This window comes from Somniosus microcephalus, chromosome 3, assembly GCF_052327205.1.
Source record: "Somniosus microcephalus isolate GS21.2 chromosome 3, FLI_Smic_1.0, whole genome shotgun sequence".
Classification (NCBI taxonomy): domain Eukaryota; kingdom Metazoa; phylum Chordata; class Chondrichthyes; order Squaliformes; family Somniosidae; genus Somniosus; species Somniosus microcephalus.
This window is the reverse complement of record NC_140989.1, coordinates 97,641,056-97,661,783: the sequence shown is the minus strand read 5'-3', so window position 1 is coordinate 97,661,783 and position 20,728 is coordinate 97,641,056. Positions and strand designations below refer to the sequence as shown.

The following is a 20,728-nucleotide window of genomic DNA, read 5'->3' as shown; positions in this document are numbered from 1 at the left end:
ATACTGGCGGTCCTCATGGCGGATGGGCAGCTGGTGGTACGCTGACTTAAGGTCGATGGTGGAGAATACTTTGTATTGCGCAATCTGATTGACCATATCAGATATGCGAGGGAGGGGGTACGCGTCCAGCTGGGTGTACCGGTTTATGGTTTGGCTGTAGTCGATTACCATGCGGCGTTTTGCAGTGGTTTTAACGACTACAACCTGGGCTCGCCAGGGGCTAGTGCTACCTTCGATAATGCCCTCCTTCAATAGCCGCTCCACCTCAGAGCTGATAAAAGCTCTGTCCCCGGCACTGTACCGCCTGCTTTTGGTAGCGATGGGTTTACAGTCGCGGGTGAGGTTAGCGAACAGGGGAGGGGGGGGGACTTTTAATGTGGAAAGGCTGCAGACTGTGAGTGGGGGGAGGGGTCCACCGTATGCTAGTGTGACACTCTTAAGGTGGCACTGAAAATCCAACCCTAGCAGGACGGCAGCGCAAAGACGGGGCAGGACTAGCAGTTTAAATTTTTTATATTCAGTGCCCCCTACTGACAGGGTCACCACACAGTAGCCGCTGATGTCCATTGACTGGGACTTGGACGCCATAGAAATGCGATGGTGCGTTGGCAGAATCGTGAGGGAGTGGCTACGTACCGTGTCGGGGTGGACGAAACTCTCTGTGCTCCCGCTGTCGATCAGGCAACTGGTGGCGCGGCCGTTTACCGCGATATCCATCATGGAGCTGGATAGATGGTGAGGGAGGGCTTGATCCAGCGTCACGGAGGCCAGTATGTGGCTTAGTGAGTCACTATAGTCATCCGCCGAGACGGTGGTCGGTTCCGGTGACGAAATGGCGGTTGAGTGCGTTGGATACGATGGCGGCGGATGCCATGCGGCCGGGGGTACACAAAATGGCGGATAAGATGGCTGCTCCCACGGCCCGCACGCTGCGCTGCTGGCTGGCTTCCCCTTGCAGGCGTTAGCGTAATGGCCTTTCTTCCCGCAGCCCGAGCAGGTAGCTGTCTTAGCTGGGCAGTGCGCTCTGGGATGTTTTAACTGGCCACAGAAATAGCATTTTTGGGCCTGGTTACTGGGCATCGAAGCAGTTCTTACCGGAGGCTGCTGTCTCGGTTGGGTCGCTGCAGCGGTTGGTGCCGGGGGCGGCGGTCCCGTGTCCCACGGTTTCGATTGCCATGTCTCGGCGCCGTTACGGGGGTATGCCTCGAGGTTTCGGTGGGCCTCCTCTAACGAGAGCGCAAGGGCAATGGCCGTCTTCAGGTCGGGTTCCTTGCTTTCTAGCAGTCTCTGCCGGGTGTGGTCTGACTGGAGGCCCCTGACGAAGGCATCACAGGCGAGTCCCTGCGCGTGCTCCACAGCCGTTACCGCTTTACAATCGCAGTCTCTGCAGAGTGCCAGTAGCGCCCGTGCAAATGCCCCTACCGATTCTCCCGGTTGCTGCCTGCGGGATCCCAAGAGGTGTCGGGCGTAAATTGTGTTCACTGGGCGCGTATATTGCCCTTTTAGTAGCTCGAGGGCCGCCACGTACGTATTAGAGTCCCGGATTAGCATATATACTTGATGGCTCACCTGGGCGGTCAAAATTTTCAGTTTGTGATCCTCCTCTGTAACCTGTGAGATTGCGAGGAAGGATTCAAAGCAGCTCAGCCAGTGTTCAAACTTGGCTGATGCACCCACCTCTTGAGGGTCGAGGTCCAGGCGTGGTGGTCTGAGGGCTCTCAGCAATGTCTGCTGTATCCGTTGCTGTTGTTGCTCCTCAGGTGTCGCCATTTAACTTTTAGCTAATAAAATTGATACGCTTATCAATTACTTCATAAAAGGTGATGAGTCGAAGAAGAGATGACGAGTCGAAAGAAGAGATGAATAAGGCTTTTATTAGCTAAGAAGAGACCATGCTTCTTCGTGAGTGACTGAACAAGTCTGAACGAAACCCACACAGTGGTGGGTGGAGTCAGCTGAGGCATGCCTCCATACACAGCGCCACCCAGAGGTGGCAATATACAATACAGTGGTTTACCACAGTGAGATTTCAAACCAGCCTGACAGCTGCTGTGGAGCTGCCTAATCCCAGAGATCACACTACAAGCTGGGACTGCAGACTTCACAGCCCATTGGAAAGGTGACTTGGTAGATCTTCCCACCATCTACAAGGCACAAGTAAGGAGTGTGATGGAATACTCTCCACTTGCCTGGATGAGTGCAGCTCCAACAACACTCAAGAAGCTTGACATCATCCAGGACAAAGCAGCCTGCTTGATTGGCACCACATCCACCACTTTAAACATTCACTCCCTCCACCATGGCTGCAGTGTGTACCATCTACAAGATGCACTGCTGCAACTGACCAAGGCTTCTTCGGCAGCAGCTCCCAAACCCGTAAGCTCTTCCACCTAGAAGGACAAGGGCAGCAGGCGCATGGGGACACCACCACCTCCAAGTTCCCCTCCAAGTCACACACCATCCTGACTTGGAAGTATATCGCCGATCCTTCATAGTCGCTGAGTCAAAATCCTGGAACTCCCTCCATAACAGCACTGTGGGAGTACCTTCAACACATGCACTGCAGCGGTTCAAGGAGGTGGCTCACCACCATCTTCTCAAGGGCAACTAGGGATGGGCAATAAATGCTGGCTTTACCAGCGACGCCCGCATCCCATGAACTAATATTTTAAAAAAAGATCACTGGATTGTTGAATACCAGCCTTGGCTTTTATTGAAACTTGACTATGTTCTTTGGATGAGTTTGTCAATTAGAATCCAGAAGCAGGTTTTTATTAATTTAAAAAAAAATCTCCAACAATAATTAAAATCTGAAGGAATGAGACTCCACACTTGCAAAGTTTAATTTTCAGTGGCAGAGAGGCCGTTGGCAATAATTAACTTATCACACCATTAAAAATTTATTTACACTGGAATGGACAAGCCCTAACTTTGTCTGGCATGTTTAGTAGCTAACTAGTGGATAAGTACAGCAACTTCATGCTGTTCCATGTATTTGAATGCCGATTCTATTGACAAGATGCCGGTATAGCAAAGCTTCTGGAGGAGCGGGGCAACTCAGACAGCAACTTGCTGATTTCTGCGTTTAACTGTGCATGTGTGGTTGTTTGAAGTTGCTGTCTGATTTATACTTTAATAACGGTGAGTGCTGATAGCCTCGCCATTATTTTTACCGCAAAATCCGAGCCCATATGACGTGCAACATAGGGATTTAAAAGTACGCTTAGTTGAAAAGACTTTATTTGGACATCAATTTCATAAAATAAATTCATGAATATCTAAAATACAGGGAGAGATTTAAGCAGTCTTATTAGGTAATCCAGTATATTTCTTAATTAGATTCAGATTTTGAAAGTAGAGATGAATCAAAAGATCCACTTTATAATTTTACCACTTAAATATAAACTAAACACGTAAGCATGCTAAAATACTTTGGCTGAATTTTGTGCTCGTCAGAGTGAAGGATGTCAATAATAGTGAACTTTTCACATCCTAATGGATCTCTGCTTCATGCCTCTTATTGCCTTAGGTTTGATACGACCTCTCTCTACACAACTAGGTTAGATTGATGAGGTATAGGAGTATCTAAACATTCCTTTGATTTGTCTGGGCAGCAAGATGCAGTTTTCAATGTATTGCTCCATACACGAGCAGTGCTGTGTTTAGCATTGCTCCCCTGGGATTTACAGCAACAGCTATTACAACTACACATTGATGGGAAAGATATTTTGCGGGATGGGTAGGGGAACTGCTAGAGTCTTTTAAGAATAAACAGCCAAACTTGCATTCCATGAAAAGGATGGTTATGAAAGAGCCTCCCTACCTCCCCTCCCCAACTCAAAACACCCAATAAACTACAGCAGGGCCAGGCCCACAAGCAACCCCTTGCACTCAAGCTCCAGAGGCTTGTACTACCATTCTTGACAGATCAGAAATGCCGGTTTTCAGCGCATGTGCTGTGCATCCCTGAAACCGGCATTTCTGATGTCCCTACGGGTGGGTACACAGCGCGTACCCACCCATAGGGATCGGAATATCTGGGCCAATAGCAATAATTTTCTGGTGCTAGCTCCATTGACTGTTCTCATACCTCAAACAGAGTAGGAGTGCAGGTTTGGCAGATGGTAGAGGTGATCTAATAATTAAACCGTTTCAAATCACAGCAGGGGTAAGGACAGCTTTTAGCTGATTTTATTCCCCACTGCCTGTAGCATCAGCACAGAAAGAAAAGCATTGGTTTATTGTATGTTAGTTCCATTACACTTGACTATCTGGTTAGCTCCTACACCCTCTCACACAACTTGCTCTGGAGAGATGAGGAAACTTAAAAAACACTGCCGTACATTACCATGATAAGATTTAATACAGAAATTACTACCAGCTAAAAAAATACATTTCAATAGGGAAAAAATTTGGGGGACAAAATTCCATGGCCCTTCTGGTGTACTGCTGGTGCAAATCCAGTGGAAGCCTGGTGGACAGGCTCCAAAATAGGCCGGGATCCAGATATGTTGGGTATCCAGATATGCCTCTGCCCATCCCAAACAAGGTCACTGATGCTGAAGGGGCAGGACTGGGAGCTGGGGTTCACTGAGCAGGGCGTTTCTGCATTGCCTGCTTCTCAGAGGACAATGTGGCAAGAAGAAAGAGGCACATCTATCTCAGAGATGGTGGCAGTGAAGCCGACATTGTTGGATGAAGTCCAGGTCATAGCCCCTGGACTTACTGAAGATGAGGTAAGGCAACAAATTTCTAAAATTTTTCTAGATAAGGACGAGGGGCACAGTGTAGCATTTCTGAGGGCCCTCAACACCACCCCCCACCCCTGCATTTTGCAGTCTCTTGGGGCAGGCAAGCACCTGAGATGAATCTCCTGGCCCCAGAAAAAGTTAGGTGCCCCCCTAACCCTGCAAACACCAGTGGTGTCAGCATTGGGCACCAGTATCCACAGTCTCAGCCTAGGTGCTAGGATCACAGATCATGTAATTTTGGGGCCTCGCTTTTTAAAATGTATCTGCTGCCTTAGCTGAATTTCCTTTTGTCAATGTGGACAAATTCCTGCTATCAGTGTGGCCTAGAAATTTCACATCACTAAAAACTACCATGGGCCAGTATTAACGGCCGCCAAAATTGATGGCACTGGCAGGACTGGTAAATTGGTGCTGGTGGCTAATTAACATTAGCCACCAGCGTTAAACGTAAGGCCGTTCTGGTGGCATTAGTCCTGGCAGGAGGCCCCAATGTAATGTGGCCGTAGCATCATTGCAGCAAGAACAGCCTTCACTTAAAGCAAGGCTGTCATTTCAGGAAGCAGTTTGGTCCCTTAAAGAGGAATTACCTTCTGAAATGAAAAAAATAAAAATCATGTAAAAATAGGTAGTTTTTAGCCCTTACAGCTCAATTGCCTTCTGAAAAAAAATTAACATTAAAAAGTCCCAAATGTGAATACAGTATTCCTTCCAAACCTCAAAAAATAGGACAAGTGCTTCAGCACTAATGGCTCGCAAGCCAGGGAAGGGGCACCCAATGTCTCGCACGCAGCACTCTAGCTTTGTGCAGGGCGCCAACACTGCAAGACAGGCCCTCTATCCACAGGGGCCAGGAGACCCTCCAGAAAGAACGTTGTGGGACCACATCACCAAGGCTGTCACTGTCAGCAGTATCGTCCTCACCACCTGGCTCCAGTGCCCAAAGAAACTTCATCACCTCAGACCACTGGTGAAGGTCAGTGAATACATCTTCAAAAGCCATCTCCTACCAACTGCACCACTAGTCTCACACACTGCTCAATGCATGACCTCCACCCCCAATTACTCACCTACCAACAATCTGTACCAAACATAAGGCACATCTCCTATTCCTAGCCTCACCTCACCCCCTTGGAGGAGACGATGCTGGCCATTCATGCAGGGGCATGGCAGTGCCCTTGGCCAGCGGCAGCGCTGAAAGGATACAAGATGCCAGATTCCTCATACGTCATCCTCCTTCTGCCATGCACCTCTTGCTTTCCCGCCCTCCCATCACCACAATGTCACCCTTGTACCTTCCTCATTTCATACACCCAAGAAATTCAGCCTGCCCAGCCAGTGGTTGACGAGGAAGGAAGAAGAACCACCATCACTCGATTTGACACTCCCAGCCACCAGCTCCTCAAGGTTGACCAGCAAGGCCATTTGCAGTGTCCCCCATTGAAAGTCAGCAGCCTTCGACCAGCCATGCTGCAGCCACTGGGTAATATCAGTAGGAAAGGCAAAGGCATACTCAAGACAATCACTAGGGTGCATAAGGATGATGAGTTGATTTCTTGATGCCATATTGGATGGATAGATGTATAAAATTGGATTGGAAGGTTTGCTTTGTGGTGGCTTTTATTTCAGCATTTTGGCCAAGAGGGCAGTGTGATGGTCAGTAACAGAGGAAAGGTAAGGTGTGGGAGAAATGTTGAAAGGGGAATTGTTGTTGTGTTCACTGGTACTGCAGGTGGATGATTCCATCCCAGATATCTCAGCCAGAAAGGGGCTGTCTGGGTTGCATCCTTCCTTCTGCGTCCTCCTCTACTCCATCTTTGTCTTCCCTCTCCAAGTGGATGCTGTAAATCTGAAATAAAAGCAGAAAATGCTGGAAATACTCAGCAGGTCAGGCAGCATCTCGTCCTGAGGCATGAACTCTGTTTCTCTCTCCATGGATGCTACCAGACCTGCTGAGTATTTCCAGCATTTTCTGACTTCTCAGAGGCCTTCCTTTACCATCCGAGGCCTTGCAAGCATCCAGCAGCACTCCCTGCACACTTAAAAAATCTTATTATGTATTGCACCAAGCCACTACTTCAATAAAATAATAAAAATCCAGTCCAAAAGCTTAAATGCAAGATGTGTGTGTCCCTTTAAGAAGTGCTGACAGCATCTCTCAGTCTGCTGCATGCTTACTTTTCAGAGCAAGCTTAGGGCCCAGTGCTAAGGTCCAACTACGCAGAGCGTGACATTAAGTTGGCGTTGCAAGCTGCCTGAGGTCACGCTCACCACATTTGCATCTCCAGGGCCAGCGGGGCTATCAGCAGCACTTAGGCCCTCACAAAATGGCAGCCACCGAGTCCCGCACCAGAGAAGGGCATCAGAGTGGTGGCCGCCATTTTTCACCAGGATTGTGGCGCTAACTCATGGCATTAAGGTAGGGAATTTCTTCACAGTCGAAACTGTCATTACTGCTATTACCATTCTTACTAATATACGATTCTGATATACGACCTGGTCAGGCAGATTGGAATACTACAGTGGACTCCGTTTGGTGTCAACTCATTTTAAGGGATCCCCATTCTAGCACATAAATTCCTATGTCTAATTTGAATTCAATACGTGTGAATATAAAAACCATGTGCATATTATGTGCTCCTGTTGTGTATTTCTGGTACTTCTGCAATCCTTAGGGTGTATTGCTATACTTTGTAATGCATCACATGTGAACTGCTGCATTGTCTAGCCAGTATAAATCATCTAGTCACAGCCTCATGTCAATCAGTGCATCCCTGGCCAATTAAATTGTCTGCTGCCTACTACAGCCACTCCCATCAGCTCATGCAACCGTGCATTGTCAAACTGGAGCAGTGTCGAAGAAATGCACTGTCTGTTGTAGCAAAAGTAAAAATAATCAAAGCTTTGGTGATCCAACCAAAAAGTACAAGGGCACAATTCAAGCCTTCTGCATCAACAAATGCATTATTGCTAAAAACAAATATCACTCATGGGAGCAAGATGGTAACATCAGCAGGGGAAAAATACATGGGGAAAGACTCAAGAGATGGAGGCAATACTATTAATATAACAGGTTATTTACAGAAAAAGGGAAGCAATAATAATTAGACATACTAAAGGCAAAAGCTAAGTCACTTGCTGAAGGTACAGGGATCCATTTTAACCCTCAAATAGCTGCGATATCAATAATAACAAAGGTAAAACACTGCATATAAAGAATTCCTGCAGAAAAGGCAGGTGCCGATATTGTGTCTACTTCACCTTGGCCAACAAATGCTCTGCCATCCTTTCTGGTTGACTCTGCATCTGAAGACATCAAAAACAGTGATCAGATTGGAATTTTTCTGTAAGTGATGGGAAAGAAATCAAAAGGACTGTATTTCTGACTTGGTGTGGCCAATATGACAGGCACAGACAAAGTGAAATTATTGTCTATTGGGGAGAGCAAACAGCCACATTGTTTCTACAGTCACCTCAAAATCTCCTGCACATTCAATGCAAAGTAAATTCCACTACAGTACTTGGATGATCTCAGTTCTTTTTTTCTACAAAATGGCCAAAAGGGATCAATGAAGGCACAGGCACCGTAAAATCGCAATCATTCGGCACAGCTGCACAGAGTGCTTATACATTATGGCCCAGAAATTCGGGTCTCCACGGGTGAGTACGCACGGGGTACTCACCCGTGGGCCCGATGGAAGTGCCGGTTTTCTGCATGCACTGCGCATACGCGGGAAACCGGCACTTCCGTTCCTCTGAACGAAGAGGTTCAGAGGTCGAACGCGTGCACAGGGGAGGCTGCACGTGCGCATCAAACTTAGGTTTTTTATTACAGGTTTTCCCGGGAGGGTAAGTCTGCAGAATTTACACATTTAAAAAGCAGGCATAAGGCCTGCTTTTTACAAGGTAAGTGGTGAATTAATTAAAATTAAAACATTTTTTCCACAGGTTTATTATTTTTAAATACTTTAAAGCAAGGTAAGTTTATTTTTAGCCCCATTAGATTATAAAATTATTTTTTTCAAAAATTTAAATTATTGTTTAAAATAGTTATTTAATGTAATTTATAGTTTATTTAAAATATGTGATTTAAAAAAAAATTATTTGAAGGTTTAGTGCTATTTTGGGGCCGTAGTATTTATAAGTCTTGACAGCACTTTCTGTCAAGACTTATGAATGGAGCATTCCCTGCTCCGATTGGCTGCCCATGGCCCACATGATCCCAGGGGATGCATCGAACTAACTGCGCCCCTGGGATACGCAAGCACTGCGCGCGGGCAGCTGGACCAGGCCCCGGATCGGAATTCCACGGGGCCCTACAGCTCAACTGCCGGCGCGCAAGGTAAGTGCAGGTCGGGGGCTTGCACCCGCGGGAAGCCCCCGACCCGAATTTCTGGGCCCTTAGCTCTACAAATGTCAAACTGATTTTTCTCCCTACAAACACATCATAGATATAGCTGATGGGCCAAAATATAATTACAAATTTGAACAGGAATATAATGGTGGATTGAGTTTTATGTGCGAATTATGATGAAAGTGTACAGAATCATAACTGGCCAAACAGATTACTATCCTTGATGCACTTCACATGCTGAATGCTGCCTAGGATACTGAGAAACCAGCAACAATCAAGCTGGCTTTGTACCAGTGAAGAAAGCTAGCAATGTAGCAGTGGAAAATGTGAAGCTGAACATGGGAATTAATTTGAGAACATAGCAGACTGTGGTGGACCTATGGTCCAACTGTCAATCTCTGATTGTTGATACAGATGATACAGAGGTGAAACAGAATGATGATGTTGCTGAAGATTGTCTGATTACCACCTGAAAATGCCTTGAAAAAATTTGCCATCTATGGAATCTTTCAACATCTTTTGCTTTGGGAAAACTACTGTCGGTCCAAATTGGAAATAGACTAAGATAACAGAATTTATTGATACAATTATCTGTAGTGCAGATAGCTTTTCTTGTTTTTACAGTACAGTAACTTGGTGACATTTTTAAAATGTTTATCCAGTTAACATGTGAGGATTTCAAAATACTTAAAACTGTTTTACAATGTTGACATTCAATTAAAATTTGTTTTTAAGGTTCCTAATGAAATAATTTTACCTAAAGTACATCTTGATCTCTCTGTCCTCCTCTACCATGGTCCCATTCCTATGTGTCCCAGTTTAGTCAGTTGGCTTCTTCACCCATGTCTGCAAAGCCATGACCCACAGCTATAACCTTAGCTCCTCCTATTCCTTGTCTACTTGCTGTCCCTGAAAACATGGGGTCAATTTCCAAATATACACAGATGAAACCCAACTGTATGTTTGAGTCTCCATCCTTAATTCCATGACCATTGCTGTGCTGTCTGATTGCCTGTCTGAGATCAAGTGCAACGCAAACCAAAATTTTCTGCAGCTCAACATCAGCAAAACTGAAGCCACCATGTTCAGCTCCTGCCAGAAATTTTGTGCCATAGGTGCCAATTCTATTTCTGTCCCTGGTTGCTTGTTGAGACTGAGCCCGCAGGTGTACACCCTTGGTGTCCTGGCCAACCTTGAGCTAAACTTCAAAACTCACATCATTCCCATGGTAAAGAACACTTCCACCTCCGAAAATCCCCCACCTACATTCCTATCTCACCCGCTTGGTTGCGCATCCACACCGTCTTCACCTCAAGGCTTGTTTTCCCCAATGCTGTTTTCAATAGTCTTCCAAGCTATAGACTACACAAACTCCAATTCATCCAGAACCCTGCAGCCCACATCCTGTCCCACACACCAGTCATCCCTGCCCCCTCTGACCACCACTGGCTCCCAATATATTGACTTTAATATCCTCATCGTCAAATCTCACGCAACCCTACCACTGCAATCTCAAATTGTCATTGCTGTGATCCTAATTCCTCTTCTATCTGATTTTAGATGTAGCAGAAGGTGGCAATGAAGTTGGACATTAGCGACAAACATTGGATTTTATCTGTTCTTAGTATCTGAAACTCCATCTTTTGGGGACAGCTGTGTGCACTTTCAAGGAGAGGGCAGTGGTGGGCAAAAGTGAGATTCAGAATTCACTTTGGAAATCCTTCCAAGTGGGCAATTTCAATCCAACCAGATTCTAACAGGCATTTAACCATAGCACAAATTATGCACTTCCTCCATGTCCAGTATTTCAGTATGATTTTTTTCCATTAAGTATTAATCCATAGTATTAAAGAAAGCTGAATGAAGGAAAATAAATCCTGTGTTAGTGTGATGTTGAATTGTTAAAAGGAAATGTTATTTGAATAATCGACTTTCTAATCCTAATCACCACTTCCATTTTCCTTGTTCTTGTGGTTAATGATTTCAAAATGTTCTGCTTTGAGAAAATAATATTTTAGTTGTCAGTTTAGCTCAGTAGTTGCACTGTCACCTCTGAGTCCAATGGTTATCAGTTTAAAGCCTCACTCCAGGACTTGAGTACAAAATGTGCACTGACATTTCATAGAAACATAGAAGAATAGGAGCGGGGTGGGCCATTCAGCCCTTCGAGCCTGCTCCACCATTCAATATGATCAATATTTCAGGGCAACATTGAGAGGGCTACACTGACAGTGGTGTTGTCTTTTGGATGTTAAATTAAGGTTTTGTCTGCCTGTTCAGGTGGACCTAAAAGATCTCATGGCATTATCTGAAGAATGCAGGGAGTCCTAGACAACATTCATCCCTCAATCTACTCCCCCAAAACAGATTAACTGACTATTTATTTCGTTTTCTCTTTGTGGCACCTTGCTCTGCACAAACTGACTGCTGTGTTTGCCTAATTACTGTCACTGTACTTCAAAAATGTAATTCTCTGGTTGGGAAGCACTTGAGGATATCTTGAGGACATAAATGGAGCTTCAAAAATACAATTACTTTCATTCTTTCCTTCTCCTGCTTCCTAATCAGTGTTAACTGCTTCTGCTGTAAACAGGGAGGTTCTGCTGCATGAAAAGTGTAATAAAATTGAAACGCACAAAATGATGGTAATTCTGAGGGACAGTATAAATCATCATTTAGAAAGTCATGGATTAATCAAGGACAGTCAGCAAGGATTTGTTAAGGGAAGGTTGTGTCTGAACAATTTGATTGAATTTTTTGAGACGGTAACGAGGAGGGTCGATGAGAGTAGTGTATTTGATGTAGTCTGCATGGATTTTAGCAAGGTCCCACATGGCAGGTTGGTCAGAAAAGTAAAAGCCTGTGGATCCAACGGAAAGTGGCAAGTTGGATCCAAAATTGGCTCAGTAGGTAGGAAGCAAAGGGTAATGGTCAACGGGTGTTTTTGTGATTGGAAGGCTGTTTCCAGTGGAGTTCCACAAGGTTCAGGACTAGGTCCCTTGCTTTTTATGGTATATATCAATGATTTAGACTTCAATGTAGGGGGCATGATTAAGAAGTTTGCAGATGATACAAAAATTGGCTGTGTGGTTGATAGTGAGGAAGATAGCTGTAGACTACAGGAAAATATCAATGGACTGGTCAGGTGGGCAGAAAAGTGGCAAATGTTATTCAATCCAGAGAAGTGTGAGGTAATGCATTCGGGGAGGGGTAACAAGGCAAGGGAATACACAATAAATGGTAGGATACTGAGAAGTGTAGAGGAACAGTGGGAACTTGGAGTGCAAGTCCACAGATCCCTGAAGGTAGCAGGACAGGTACATGAGGTGGTTAAGAAGGCATACAGGATATTTTCCTTTATTAGCCGAGACATAGAATACAAGAGCAGGGAGGTTATGCTTGAACTGTATAAAACACTAGTTAGGCCACAGTTAGAATACTGCGTACAGTCTGGCCACCACATTACAGGAAAGATGTGATTGCACTAGGGAGGATACAGAGGAGATTTATGAGGATATTGCCAAGACTGGAGAATTTTAGCTATGAGGAAAGATTGGATAGGCTGGGGTTGTTTTCTTTGGAACAGAGGAGGCTGAGGGGAGACTTGATTGAGGTGTGTAAAATTATGAGGGGCCTAGATAGAGTGGATAGGAAGGACCTATTTCCCTTAGCAGAAGGGTCAATAACCAGGGGGCATAGATTTAAAGTAATTGGTAGAAGGATTAGAGGGGAATTGAGAAGAAATGTTTTCACCCAAAGGGTGGTGGGGGTCTGGAACTCACTGCCTGAAAGGGTGGTAGAGGCAGAAACCCTCATCACATTTAAAAAGTGCTTGGATAAACACTTGAAGTGCCGTAACTTACAGGGCTACGGACCAAGAGCTGAAAAGTGGGATTAGGCTGGATGGCTCTTTCAGCCGGCACAGACACAATGGGCCGAATGGCCTCCTTCTGTGCCGTAAATTACTATGATTCTATGATGAGTGTTTCCCCCGGCCCAACAAGCAAACTTGTCAACCCCCTCACCCTCGACTGTCCGACCACCCTCCCGACCTGCAACCTGAACAACCCTACTTCCCACCATCTGACGGACCGCACCCCCACCCCCGCAACCACAAAATACCGACACCCTCCCAATCACTTACCCCATCGCCGATATCAGATCTCCAGCAGCGGCCTGGAGCTGCAGGCCTACTCACCCAACAGCCTTTAATCTGGCTGGCTGCGGCCAGGAAATAGCTAATTTAAAAAAAAAATCAGGTCCTGTCGTTAAATTCATCAGGACCTCCAGGAAACCCCTACTTCCAGGTTTCCCAGCTGCTAAACATTCCCACCCCCCACACCATTCCCGCCTACCTGTTCTTATCAGGGCCAATGAGTTACTCTAGCATTTAGTTTGGTCACAAAGTGAGATGCCCTTTCCAAGTAGAATTAGTGACAGAAATCATTATGGGGTTTATAGTTTATGCTGGCTCGCTTTTCGTCCTGTTTGGATGTAAATGTTGTTAACTGAACTGCGAAAAGATGATCAGGGAAAATCATTTAAAAATATTGCTGCAGTTTAGGCAAAGCTAAAAGTTGCCTACAACAGATAAAGTAACTGGCAGCCCTGATCTCTTTTTATTGCTTACTCATGGTTTGCGGAATGAAGATTGAAACAAGTGGTTAAAAGCTACTCCTGTGACTGCGATCTTGGTGGCACATGCTGCCATCTGTTTTTTAAATCATTTAAATCTTCTACTTCATCCTCAACAGCCACATTTTATAACTGGCCCTTTTCATTCCAGAATCACTAACACTGAAAACAGTGGATCGATTTAGGCTGTGATAAGAACCACAGGATTTGAACTGTAAGAGAGGATTTGAACTTCAGTGTTTTGTTTTAATGTCAACAGTAAATGATAACACACAAAGCTACATCTTACATGTTGCATCAATCAGTAGAAATAGGAATATTGGACTGGAAGTCTTACACATAAAACTGTGCTGTTTAATCTTTTAATTACACAAGCCCAAAATATACCTGACAACGAGATTAGTATATACGTATACATTTGAGTGATAGATATACAACGCGGTAAAACTTGTAACATTTTGTGCCCGGGAATAATAAACTGCTCCAAGATGAAAGAAGCTGGCTGTGATGCGCTCGAAGGCATGAAACTGTTCGAGCCCTAACATTAAAAAGTGCGTACAACAATTTTAACCTTTTCAAAGGCACAAGGTTTGAAGAAACTGCATCTAAGATGACATTAACTTTTATATAGGACTTACAGCCATTTATACAACATTTGGTCTCAATACAAAATATCTGCTGCACCAATAGCTTCAGCGCAAACTCGTCAGGCTGGAAAATTGGTTTGAGAGCAAGAAATACTGTGGAAGAGCGAAAAGGTCACTCATCAGTACGGTAAGTGTCTATTTTTGTCCAGTTAAGTAAGGCTGTTGAAGAGAGAATTGCCACCAGGATTTGTTAGACTGTGGAGCTCCTGTGTCTTCCAATAGAATTTGATATCTGGACAATCACTTGCTGTCACAGATTTTATTAATGGTGCTTAGCTAAGCAAACTGGCTGGTGGCAGGAGTTGTTCACTGCCTCTGGACTTGCTTCATAAAGAGGTGACCTTTGCTTTCAATTTCAGACCTGGAAGCTTCTGGTGCACTATCTCTTCCCGCTTTAGGGGAAAAAAATGGATTTTTCAAAATTATTGCAAGTTTATTTTTTTTAATTACATGGATTTTTTTTTTTACAAAAGAGAAACCTGCCTTGATGACACGGTGGGTAAATTCTCCACATGCTGTGGTGATAAGTCATACAGACCAGAAAATCGCAGGCTCAAGCTATGTGATCTCAGCTCAGTCAGCATTTAGGTGGTACAATTGGCTTCAGCTCTCCTGAACTACAGTGAAAAATCTCCTCCTGCTTCTGATCGCTATCTAGTGACCTCCTTGCTGGGAAATGTGAATGTATAGAAGTGAAATTTTAACATAATCAGCTTGGCTGTGTTGCCTTACACAATCAAACAGCATGTTGACACTCACTGTCTCAGGTCACACATGAAGATTGACCACCTGGCTGAGATACTGGAGAGCTGTTGATCAATGTTTCCTGTAAAAAAATTTTGGTGCGTGGGCCCTTTAACTGGCTGCGCGGCCCATTAAATTTTTCACGCATGTGCGGTTATTACCATTGTAAAGCCGGTGAGGGGCCTGTGTGGGACCTCCAGACCACTGCACGGCCACACAGCTTAACGGGAACATTGCTGCAGATGCCCTTGGAACTGTACCCCAGAAAGAGGAAGTGTCTTCAAGAGAGGAAAAGAGATCAAAGCAAGCAAAACCCCGAGGATCAAAGCTATTGATCCTGGGGTACAAAGCGAGACACAAGATGAGATTTATGAGGTGCTGACAGTCATCGTGTGAGAGTCAATGAATGCCAAGTTGACCTTGCTAGACTGGAAACAAGCTAACAGGCACCCATTAAAAAAAAAATTACAAAACAGTCGCAGGCATTTACAGATCCATTAGTCTTACATTAATATTGAACAAAATAATGAAATCGGTTGTGAGGAGTAAAGTTGGGAATTACCTGTATGATCATCAGAAAGAATGTGTATTTATATAGTGACCTTCAAACCTTCAGGATGTCCCAAAGTGCTTTACAGCCAATGAGTTTCTTTTGAAATGCTGTCAATCTTGTTTTATAGATAAACACAGCTGCCAATTTGCACACAGCAAAGTCCCACAAACTGCAATGAGATAAATGATCAGTTAATCTATTTTTGATATTAAGGAATAAATGTTGACCAGGACAGCAGGAGAACACCCTTGTTCTTCTTCAGATAGTGCCATGGGATCTTTTATGTCCACCAGTTCAGGCAGATGGGACCTTGGATTAATGTCTCATTTGAAAGTTGGCACCTCCAACAATGCTACGTTCCTTCAGTGTGCTTAGGTCCCCCGAGTAGGCCTTGACCCTACAGCCTTCTGATTCTGAGGCAAGTGTGCTAACCTGGGACAAGCTGATATCTTAGCAAATAGTAGCCAATATAGTTTCAGGAAGGGAAGATCCTATCTGGCCAATGTCCTTGACTTCTTTGAGAGCGTGAATTCCAAAGTGGGCTGGGGAAAGCCTTTTGACATGGTGTATCTAGATTTCCAAAAGTTTTGACAAGGTTCTGCTTGAAGGACTGTAAAGTTAAGCTTAAAGTGGTGGGGATTCAAGATAAAACTTGGGAATTGTTTAGAATGGTAGGATTTGGAATGATGTCAGGGTGGGGAGGTGCTGAATGGAGTACCCCAGGGATCATTGTTGGGATCCATTATATTAATGATTTGGATTTAGAAGATTAATGCAAACTGGTCAATTGACAGATGATACCCCATATGGGGTTGAAGGGGTGGGGGGATGGTGGGGAGTGGGGATGGCAGTATAATCTAAAAGGCCAGCCAAAGAGTTAGATCTAGTGGGCTAGGCTTTCCACCTCCCCTCCCCCACTGATTTTTTTGGTGGATCTGAGGCAAGTGGAGGTGGAAAGTAACTTAGAGATGTGCTAGGCTGCATAGCTAACTCCCTGCTTCTTTCAGTGGGCCACCTGCAATCTGAGAAACTGTGCCTACCCATATGTGGGTGGGCACATGATAACACAATGCAAAAAAAGGGAAACCCAGCCTGTGTCATGATATGGTATGGTAAGGACCCTGTGGCCATAAAATCAGCTGAGATCAGAGGGGCACCTCAGGGACAGGCAGAAGTGCACTTGCACCTCGCTTCAACTGTGTAGCTGTTGAGCAGAAAGGCCAGGCCAGTATGTAAGTGGGTGAACTAGTGGCAGATGAATTTTAATGCTGTCTTTTTTTTATCTCCTTCTGCTCACACCCTGAAAGGAGTGCCTACGCTAGCCAGTCCCTGCCAAGTGTCTGAGACTAAGGACCGTCAACACAGTGGGTGTGTTTATTGATTGCCAAAACAAGCTAATGATTTGCTTATACTGTTTGGGAAAACAGCTTTGAATTTTAGCTCATTAGCATTTTAATCACTTTTGTCTTGGTGCCTATTTTAATTTGTGTGTATACATTTTGTTTTAAAATACAACTATTAAAGGTAACTCTGACAGTATCTGTAGGGCTGTATTAAACAATCGATACACAGTAGTGATTGCCTCCTTGCTCAGGTGAGATCCAGGCAGCTGCCTTGGGTATTGCTGGTTCTTATATGCTACATTTTCTGGCCTTGATACTAGTGTGGTGGGACCAGAGTCCCATGTTATTACATTCACACACTTCTCACTGGGCTGAGCTTTGGGGGTTTTCCCGGTCAGTTCTAAGGAGTAATTGGAAGAGAGCCCCCAGCCCATATTGGCTCTGGCATTGGAAACCATTGAGAGAGGGGAGAAACAATGCATATTAGTAGCCTTTAAAGGAATTCTGCTAAAATGTAAAGGCATTGGCTATTTAAAGGCAAGTGGAAGAAGAGGACAAAATTCTTCCACATATCTTTAAATGGTCAACTTCTTTAAACTTTGTAATGGCTGTAAATATTTTTAAAGTACCAACAGATCTCCCATGGCTCACAACGAGTCAAAATGTACACTGTTCTACGTTCATGCCATGTAAAGGATAATATCAGGGATTCAGTGACTAAATAAGTCAACTTCCATCTTCAATAAACAGTATTCTGGAATTTAAATTCCACGACCTTGTTTATTGTTCAATGCTCTGTTGGTTGGAATCACACAAAGGAAGTTGGCTGTGGTTGTTGGAGGTCATTCATCCCAATCACATGATATCACTGCAGGAGTTCCTCAGGGCAGTGTCCTAGGCCCAACCATCTTCAGCTGTTTCATCAATGACCTTCCCTCCATCATAAGGTCAGAAGTGGGGATGTTCGCTGATGATTGCACACTGTTCAGCACCATTCGAGACTCGTCAGATACTGACACAGTCTGTGTCTATATGCAGCAGGACCTGGACAACATTCAGACTTGGGCTGACAAGTGGCAAGTAACATTCGCACCACACAAGTGCCAGGCAATGACCATCTCCAACAAGCGAGACTCTAACCATCTCCCCTTGACATTCAATGGCATTACCATCGCTGAATCCCCCACTATCAACATCCTGGGGGTTACCATTGATCAGAAACTGAACTGGACCAGCCATATAAATACTGTGGCTACAAGAGCAGGCCAGAGGCTGGGAATTCTGCGGCGAGTGTCTCACCTCCTGACTCCCCAAAGCCTTTCCACCATCTACAAGGCACAAGTCAGGAGTGTGATGGAATACTCTCCACTTGCCTGGATGAGTGCAGCTCCAACAACACTCAAGAAGCTCGACACCATTCAGGATAAAGCAGCCCGCTTGATTGGCACTCCATCCACCTTCAACATTCACTCCCTCCACCACCGGCGCACTGTGGCTGCAGTGTGTACCATCTACAAGATGCACTGCAGCAACTCGCCAAAGCTCCTTCAACAGCACCTTCCAAACCCGCGACCTCTACCACTTAGAAGGACAAGGGCAGCAGACGCATGGGAACATCACCACCTACAAGTTCCCCTCCAAGCCACACACCATCCTGACTTGGGCCTGTATCGCCGTTCCTTCACTGTCACTGGGCCAAAATCCTGGAACTCCCTTCCTAACAGCATTGTGGATGTACCTACACCATATGGACGGCAGCGGTTCAAGAAGGCGGCTCACCACCATCTTCTCAAGGGCAATTAGGGATGGGCACTAAATGCAGGCCTAGCCAGCCAGCGATGCCCACATCCCATCAATGAATTTTAAAAAACCGTGATTGAGCACCCACTTCCTGTTTGCACCACTTCACTATCATGTTTTGCCATGCTTTTTCCCCAATTTATTCCATTATAAATTTGTATGTCCCCATTTATAATGGCAATGCCTATGTGAACTCATCACTCAGATTGCACAATCTGGCTACTGAGTTCCCACACTACTCACAAAATGCTTTCTGCAATTGTTTTTTATCTACTATTTTTTCCTCAGTAACTGAAATATCTACTGTCCAAAATAAGTGTTTAACCAGAATGTTTAACATTTTAAAATACACACTTCACAGTAACATGAATACCTTTATCCACTGAATTTGCCTTTTGTGTCTTTTAGTGGTTTTCAGCCCCACAACGCCCCCTCCACCCTCCCACCCCCAAGATGTCTGCGCTCCTCTAATTCTGCCCTCTTGAGCATCCCTGATTATAATCACTCAACCATTGGTGGCCGTGCCTTCTGCTGCCTAGGGCCTAAGCTCTGGGATTGCCTGCTTAAACCTCTCCGCCTCTCTACCTCTACCTCCTTTAAGACGCTCCTTAAAACCTACCTCTTTGACCAAACTTTTGGTCATCTGTACTAATATCTCCTTATGTAGCTCGGTATCCAATTGTGTTTGATGACGCTCCTGTGCAGTGCCTTGGGACATTTTACTACATTAAAGACGCTATATAAATGCAAGTTGTTGTTTCATGAAAGGTTTTATTTGAAAGCCTTAGGCCTAGAAATTCAGTGGGCTGCGCCACCCATTAGCGCCCAAAGAGGGCACTTAGTGGGTTTTGCGCCACTGGCCATGCCTCCCGCTAAATTTAGCGGGACGCTAATGGCGGCGCTAGCTGTTAGCTCTGCGCCGCCACCAATGACATCATCGGTGTGCGCAGCGCCCCTCTACCGCCCCGATCGCGAAATTTGGTAGCGTCCCCTGCTTTAACGCCGGTCGCAATTTGCGACCGGTTCAGGGGGGCCTACCTGCGGCAGTAGAGGCGCGGAGGTGCGGGGCGGCCATTTTTTTTGCTGGCCGCCTGCCAGCACCTCTTCACGCCGCCGTCCCCGGCCTCCTGAGCACCCCCCCCCGCGTTGTGCCAGCTGTGTCCCAAGAGTCCGGCACTTCTCCTCGGTGCCGGGCTCTTTTGCCGGCACTCGCGATCGCCGATCGCGCTGCAGCAGGCCCCTCCCCTTTAAGAAGGGGAGGAAGGCCTGCAGTACTGCAGCACGCCGTGCCGCAGCGTGTGGCGCTGCGGCACGTTGCGCTGTGATTTTCAGTTGCAGCGCCCCAAGAGGGATGCGGGGCACCTCGAGTAGCGCTGCGCTTCCGTCTGGGGCGCTGAAACTGAATTTCTGGCGGGCATTCGCGACTCCTTCCGGGGCGGTACTTCCGGCGCCCTGGCGAGACTGGCACCCCAAACGAGGCGCCAGTGAATTTCTAGACCTTAGTCTGTCCCTAAAGCCAAGGGTTGGAGTTGATAGTTGAATGTGGATTGTGCAGTATGGGCATGTGTGGCGGACCTAATCTCCCAGGATGCATCAGCACCATTTGGTCAGCTATACTGAGGAATATTTTTCTTCAGCTTCTAGCAGTTTCTGCTCCAAAATTTTTCAAATTATTGGAAGTAAATTAGAGGACAAATTTCAAAATCCTTAATGAGGTAAAATTTATATTATGTTTTGTTTTAAAATTAAAAGGCTGTATGTTTCTGTTTTGTGTTCTCTAAAATTTATACGTGAAAGAGCGAGAGAGAGAGAGAGAGGGAGAGAAAGACTTGAAGGATAGAAAGAATAGCGGTGATTTTAACATGCCCTGCTCAGCAGAAATAGGGAGTAGTAGAGTTAAAATT

At 45.4% G+C, this 20,728-nt stretch overlaps 1 long non-coding RNA gene across 1 annotated transcript in view; it reads right to left on the bottom strand.

The window, feature by feature from the left end:
* Positions 1-13,936: 13,936 nt before the first annotated feature.
* The window catches only part of LOC147121226 (uncharacterized), a 127,482-nt gene continuing 120,690 nt past the window's right edge, over positions 13,937-20,728 (bottom strand). Inside the window, exon 3 of the long non-coding RNA XR_015077516.1 lies at positions 13,937-14,776. This is a non-coding gene — a long non-coding RNA (uncharacterized LOC147121226). The remainder of the gene's footprint in view (positions 14,777-20,728) is intronic.